Source organism: Sminthopsis crassicaudata, chromosome 4, assembly GCF_048593235.1.
Source record: "Sminthopsis crassicaudata isolate SCR6 chromosome 4, ASM4859323v1, whole genome shotgun sequence".
Taxonomy (NCBI): Eukaryota; Metazoa; Chordata; class Mammalia; order Dasyuromorphia; family Dasyuridae; genus Sminthopsis; species Sminthopsis crassicaudata.
In genome coordinates, this window is record NC_133620.1 from 366,852,331 (window position 1) to 366,860,358 (window position 8,028).

Here is an 8,028-nt window from a genome sequence, read left to right on the forward strand (position 1 = left end):
AATTTTGGTCTCAAGAGTCACAGAAATGCTGGATTGATCAACAAGGTGCTCCAATGGTGTTCAACCTTTTTGGGCTCAGAGTTTCTTTACACTTTAAAAAATTTTGATGATGTCAGAGAGATTTTATATCTAGTTTACATTTGTCAATATTTACTATATTAAAAATTAAAACAAAGTTTTTAAATTTAAAAATATTTTAGGTTATGATATACAATCATTTTAAAATATATTTTTATATTTGTCACATTGGGAAAGAAAAATCAGAACAAAAGGGGAAAACAAACATGGAAAAAATAGAAGAAAAAAAGGTGAAAATAATATACTTTGATCTGCATTCAGTCTCCATAGTTCTTTCTCTGGATACAGATGACATTTTTCATCCAATTTATTGGAATTGTCTTGGATCACTAAATTGCTGAGAAGATCCAAGTCTATCATAGTTGATCATTACACAATCTTATTGTTGCTGTGCAATGTAAAACAAAAGTTTTAAAGTATTGATTCAGTTAAAAATAACAAGTCTATGTATTTTTACAAATCACTTTAATGTTTAATATAGTAGGAGACAACTGGATTCTCATATTTGCTTCTGCATTCTGTGATTTGTTATTTTGATTCAAGTATATGAAGAAAATCCAATTTTACACAGATAACTAGTTAGAAAAGGGAGAACCATTCTCATGGTCAAATAACATTTTAGTATTATACATAAACTAATGACTTTCTTCTCATATTTTGGGGGGAAATACAGCTATTAAGATGTAATAGAACATATTATTACAAATTCATAGCCCCTGGATACTGGAAATTTTTTTCTTTATTTATGGAGTCCTTGTAGAGTCTCCCTTAGGTAAAAAAAACTCTCTGTTAGGTTCCCAAGTTGGTACCAAGGTAACTTTCCTCAGGGTATCTAGGTTTTCCTTCAAATGTCTCAGCTCCTAATTCAGATCGTACCATCAGTTACTGATATTCTGGGGACACTGCTTTTCCCTTTTTACTGAGTATCATTTGAATACCACAGCTAATTTTCCTTTGGAAAACCATTAATATTAAGATATCACAACAACTAGAAGATAAAGCAAATTGACAGAATCAAAAGAATGCTACAGGATATAAAGCAGAAAGGGAAGTGAAGTAGAATGTGGTTGTGGAGATGTTGAGACTAAGGAAAGGAAGTTGAATGGAGAAGAATTACTATTTTAAGAAATGATCATTTGGCTGTAAAAATTTTTAACCTTGTGCAGAGAGGTGTAAATCCTCTCAAGAAATTTAAATTTTTTTCAAAATGAAAAATTTTAATCATTTTTAGTATTTTAGTGTAAATCCTCTCAAGAAGTTAAATAATTTTTTTCAAAAATTTCTTTCAAAAAAATTTCCCCCCCTGAAGCTGGGGTTAAGTGACTTGCCCAGGGTCACATAGCTAGGAAGTGTTAAGTGTCTGAGATCAAATTTGAACTCGGGTCCTCCTGAATTCAAGTGTGGTGCTCTATCCACTTTGCCACCTAGCTACCCCAAATTCTTTTCAAAATTAAAAATTTTAGTACAGAGAGCAAAGGAAAGTGTGTAGTGATTTATATCAATATATGACATTTGTATTTCACACAACCAGGTTATCTGTGTTCCAAAAGTACACTGATCTTGAAGAAGATGATAGAGGCACTTTGGGAGCCTCTCTCCACAGTCTAAGTTGTTAGGAACAATGATGTCTTCTAAAGGAATTAGAAATGAAAAATCAAAGAGACAAAAAGAGATGTGAGGACAGATGTGATTCCTAGAAAGAGAGACTGGAGATTGAAAGTGTATTACCCAGAGAGGAAAGGAAAAGGAAAAGGACAAAGACAACTAAACTTAGAACCCACAAATAAATCAGAGATATGCCTGAGAGAGCTGTATTTTCTGAGAAAGAAGCAGCTCCTTGTCCTCTAAAGAAAGATATAGTATAGCAGTTCTCAAAATGTTATCCAGGAACCCACAGCGAATCCCAATATCCTTTTTCAAGGGGTCTAGGAAGTCAAAAATATTAAAAGTATAAAGGGGTACTGAGACCAAAAAATAATTAAAATAACCACTGTTTATTTTTATAGTAAAACCACAGAAGGCATCAGGTAGGGATCATGCAACAAAGAGTAGAAATAGTGATTTTCTATCTTAGGTGCTGAGGCTATGTAAGTTTTCTTCTTAAAATAAGTATCTAAGACATACAACAGAAGACTTCTCAAGACTTGTAAAAATGTATGACAACTACCCACTTCTGTGTAGACAAAAATGATGCTGCCAAAAGGAATATAAAAAATATTGTCAAAGATTATGTAATCTTGAGCAAGCTGAAGACCATGAGGGCCAGATTGTGTTTCCCTCAGTGTTGTTCACTGAAGACAAAGGATGCAGAAGAGAAAAATAAATTTGGGAAATTGTTGGGATTACTAGGTGAGAACTGAGGTTGTCTGGATGGTGACAAGGTGAGAATTCAGGTTTTCTGGACAATTACAAGGTGAGAACTCAGGTTGACTTGATAGAGGGGGCAAGCTCATTGGCTGGGGTGGTTCTTCCCAGAAGCCCTTGCATTATCCCACGCCCATTCTCTGGGAGGATAAAAAGAGACAGCACTGGGCGCAGAGAGCAGATCGGCCTGGAGAAGGATAAGAGCTGGAGGAGATTCAGAGCCAGGATTCAAGAGAAAGACTCTGCATTGCATCAGGCTTGACGGGGCTCTCTGCAGGAAGGGAAGTCACTTCTAAAGACAAGAGTTAACAGCAACTGCCTGGAGACAACGGTTCGCTACAGGAAGAAGAATCTGTCTGAGAGATTTGAGTAGACACAGCAGATCTCTTCCCAGAGAGCGATCCGGCAGCTTCTAGAGATGACAGCTCACTACAATTGGCGTCCACACGTGGGGCAAGGACTTTTGCTTATCCTGACAAGAGGAACTAGACCAGACCTTCGCAATTTGGCGCCCCAACAGGGACAGACACGGTCCTGATTCCAGTGGAAAAGCTTCCGATCTAGATCTCAGTCTCTCTGACCCAGAACCGTGAGTAACGAGGAAACTTTGTTAAAGATTAAGTGAGCATACTAATAGATAAATAAGGAACTTAACTTATTAAGGGCTAAACCAGGAATCTCTTATAGTGAAATGGGGCAAACACCTTCTGTTCAAGGAAAATGTTTAGAGAGCATCATCAAGGTTATGAAAAGCCAAGGATTGATTATAATTTTAGAGGAGATTAGTGAACTTTTAAGAACTGTGAAGGTTATATGTCCTTCTTTTTCTCTGGAAGAAGAATTGGATCCAGATGAATGGGAATTAGTAGGAAAGCAATTAGGTGAACACTACAATTCCAGGCCAAACTCAATTTCCAAAGATACAATTCATATATACAATGTAATCCAATTGGCTTTAAACAATGTTATTCTAAAGGAAGAGATGAAGGAGCAAAATGGGGAAGTGTCAACTAAACTAGGTGAAAAGGATGAATCAGATAACAATGAAGTTAAGTACAATTCTGAGCAACAGGAGCACCTCCCATCTCCTCCCTCAATTAACCCTTCATGGGTGGAGCAAGAAGGAGGAGAGGAAGAGGCAGAAACACAAACAGAATTGCCTGTGAAGCAGCCTAAGCCTATGACAAGATTAGAAAAAGCATTGGTTAAAGCTAAGAGAGAAGGACAGGATATAAGTGATTTTATACATGCATATCCTGTGATTGAAAATACTGACTCTGTAGGTAAAAAAAGGAGAAGATATGCACCTTTAGATTTGAATAAAATTAAGGATTTGAAAAAAGGTTGTACCCTTTATGGGGCTACATCAGCTTATGTTAAAATGTTACTAGATGGTTTGTCTTATGAAGTCCTAACCCCGAATGATTGGAAATCCATAGCAAGGATATGCCTGGAACCTGGAGAAAATTTATTATGGCTTGCGGAATTTCATGAATTATGTAAAATTCAAGTCAGATGCAATTTGGAAATAGGAGTTAACACACAATTCACTTTTGAGCACTTAGCTGGTGAAGGTCAATATGGAGAGAATTCGGAACAGATTAATTATACCATGACAATATATGAACAAATTGCTAAGGCTGCAATAAAAGCTTGGGGTGTCCTTCCTGGACAGAAAGATCGTGGAGAGGCTTTCACTAAAATACAGCAAAGTCCCAATGAACCTTTTGCAGATTTTGTGGGACGTTTGCAAACTGCTGTCAAAAGAACTATTGGAGAAAATTCAGCTACAGAAATAATGACCAGACATCTGGCTAAGGAAAATGCCAATGAGATTTGCAAAAGAATTATATGGGGATTAGACAAAGATGCTCCTTTAGAGGAGATCATAAGACGCTGTGCTACAGTGGGAACAAATGCTTTTTACACCCGGACAATGATGAATGTGGAAAGACAGGGTCCCTCCTGGCAAGGGCCTTCTAGAGAAACTCGGCGATGTTTTCAATGTGGAAAAATTGGACATCTAAGAGCTCAGTGTAGGTATGGAGATACAGTGAGAAGACAGGGTGAGAGAAGACCTAAAACCCCATGTCCAAAATGCAACAGAGGACTCCATTGGGCATCAGAGTGTAAACTAATTCAGGGAAATAGGATGAGGGGCCCAGATCCAGGGCCCCAGGCAAAAAAGACTTGGGGCATGATGGCAGCTGATGTTACACCTAAAGAGCCTTTAGAAGGTCAGGACTCTGATTTAATCAACCAGCAGAAAAGCAATCACATGGCAGAAAGGGATTACCCAATCAGTGAGCCAAAAGGCAATCAGATAGCAAGAATGGATTACACTTGGGGAGAATACAGGCCTTTTAAACCAATAGGGGTGTGTCCAGTGCAAACAGCTCCAATGTAATTGCCAGATGATGAGAAGATATTCAGAAAGTGGTAAATAGAAGGTAATTAGATAGGTAAAATGCCTGGGAGAGAGGGTTTGCTTGTATTTCTTCAGCAGGAGAAGGAATCAGATGGGTGCCAACAAGTTATATTCGCCTTGTCCATCAGAGAGAGACAGAAAAAGAGAAAGACCTCAAAATAAAGGAGAAGATCTAAGAAACATCTGACACTGAAAGAGCATGGATAATAAGAAGACTGTTAAAGAACTTAAAAACCAGCAGGAATCATTGGACTTCCTCACACAAGATGAGAATAATGGACAATGGACTTATGGACATTTATAAATTTTCAATTTATGATTATGATTATGTTATATACTTCTAGCATGTGTTATGTTACTATGTTACTATGTGCTTATGTAATTTATGTAATTATCTGTAATACTTCCCATATTGATGGATTTATGTTTCAAGGTCATGACTGTCCTATGTTCTAAATCAAAAGAAAGGGGGAGATGTTGGGATTACTAGGTGAGAACTGAGGTTGTCTGGATGGTGACAAGGTGAGAATTCAGGTTTTCTGGACAATTACAAGGTGAGAACTCAGGTTGACTTGATAGAGGGGGCAAGCTCATTGGCTGGGGTGGTTCTTCCCAGAAGCCCTTGCATTATCCCACGCCCATTCTCTGGGAGGATAAAAAGAGACAGCACTGGGCGCAGAGAGCAGATCGGCCTGGAGAAGGATAAGAGCTGGAGGAGATTCAGAGCCAGGATTCAAGAGAAAGACTCTGCATTGCATCAGGCTTGACGGGGCTCTCTGCAGGAAGGGAAGTCACTTCTAAAGACAAGAGTTAACAGCAACTGCCTGGAGACAACGGTTCGCTACAGGAAGAAGAATCTGTCTGAGAGATTTGAGTAGACACAGCAGATCTCTTCCCAGAGAGCGATCCGGCAGCTTCTAGAGATGACAGCTCACTACAGGAAATGAACATGCTGGCTAAAAAGGTAGTATCTGAGAATGTGATCTGAACTTCTGGCCAAAATTTGAAAAGTAGTATCAAATGATTCCTGGTCAGAGATGGCAAATAACTAATGAAAGCCTGTAGAAATGTGTATGTGTATCTTATAAATTTTATGAGAAAAGCTTTGAATATAGATAATATAGATATACCCCAGATTAAATATCATAATGAGTAGTTTTAATAGAATAAAAGCAATTAAAATATCATTAAGTTAACAGGACACTTAAGGAGGAAGGCTCCAAAAAAACACATATGGAACAGTAGACCTCCTTCCCCAAATTAATTAATCAGAGACATCTTCAGGTATAAAGAGAAAGCATTTATTTAGTCCCCGTAGGGAGAAGCCCAGACACACACCTGGGAGCCATCCCAACTCCTGCCATATGTTCCTGGAACCTGACCAGCTTCCAGCTTGTCCAAAACTTAAAAAACAAAAGACCCAAGGTTTTCATTGGATAGACTAAAAGGAGGTAACCAACCTTGATCAATGTTGTATGCTTCCTGTGCATCATGTCACTTCCTGTGGGTCACATCACTTCTTGAGGGTCTGACCTTTAGAGTACGTGACACTCTGCAATCCAGGGTTCAAGACTAGAAAGAGGGATCATGTGACTTAGTCTCAATACTGAGAAAGTTTCATCCAATCAGTCCCATTCAAAGTAAATATAAGATGGGGGAAGCATAATTAATTAGCAAGTTCATCTGAAAAGGATCTAAAGGTTTTCTATATGTCAGCAGTATAGTATAGCAAACCAAAAAAATGCTAATCTTGGGACACATTTGTAACCCCATCTCAGACAGTATGTATTCTCTCCTCATTGGTGAATATGAGTGCCCTCTCCTATGTAAGGTATAGGAAAAAAAATGGAGAGAATGAGAGGGCTACAGTCTTCCATTATTTTCAAAGCAGTCTAGTAGATTAAGAATGAATTCAAATTCAGCTTTCATGAGGCTGTGACCTAGCAGAGTATGAACTTAACAAATTTTTAAAACATATTTATTGATAGCTGGAGGAGAATAAATCAGGATGGTGAAGAGTTGTGAATCCATGTCATATATGGATTGATTGAAAAAAGTAGGAAGTAAAATAACCTGGGGGTGGAGGGAGGAATACAAGTGGTCATGAAATTGTGTTCAAGTATTTGCAGGGCTACTGTGTGAAAAACAGATGACACTTGTTCTATTTGAAAGAAGAGGGCAAAGTAGCAAAGGGTCAGATTTAGGCTTGATATCAAGAAAAAACTTCATTAAAGTTTGTTAAAAGTGCCTTAAAAAGAGCATATTCAGGGGCAACTAGTTGGTGTAATAGATATAACACCAGGCCTGAAGTCAGCAGGACCTGAGTTCAAATCTTATCTCCTTCCCTTAACGCTTCCTGGCTGGGTGACCCTAAGCAAGCCACTTAACCCCAATTGTCTCAGAAAAAAAAAAAGAAAAAAGAGCAATTTCTCCCTCCTTGGAGATCTTCAAGCAGAGTCAAGATAGACACTCATGAAGTAAGTAATCACAGGAATTTCTTATAAGTATCAACTGAATTGAATAGATGGTCCACCTGATGTTCCTTTTAATTTTCAAATTCTGTGATTGCTTTTCTTTCTTTTCATCCACCGCATTTCTATGTCTGCCCCTTCTACCTCTTTGGGCTTCTCAAAGATCAACTACTCTGAGAGAAGGGGCAGAGTTTTTAATATGGCAAGTTAATCTTCTTCATAAAATTCAACATTATAAGACAATTCCAAGATCATCTATTCCAACTTGTACTTGAGCAGAATATTGTTTGCAATTCTAGAGGGCACAGGTTCAAAAAAATGAAGTGCCTGACTTCATAGGCAAAAAGATCTTTGAAGGATAATAAACAAAACTCTGTGCTGGTATCAAAAGCAAATCCTTGTAATTAAGTCCAAGAGGCAGGGGAAAGTATCAATGTCCTAGAAATAAGTCTGAAGCAGAAAGGTAGGAAGCCTACTTCTGTTGCTTGTTTCATGACTGTTGTTGTTAGAACTAGAAAAACCATCAAGGAAGCCGAGTCATTTTTGTGGTAGAAACTTGTACAAAGCCTAAAAAAACACACATGCTCACAAAAATCTAGAAATCTCATTTGGAATATAATCCTTGTGACACGAGTTTAATGTATTTTCTTTGGCTATTCCCTGATGGTATGATTCTAGGCATTTGTA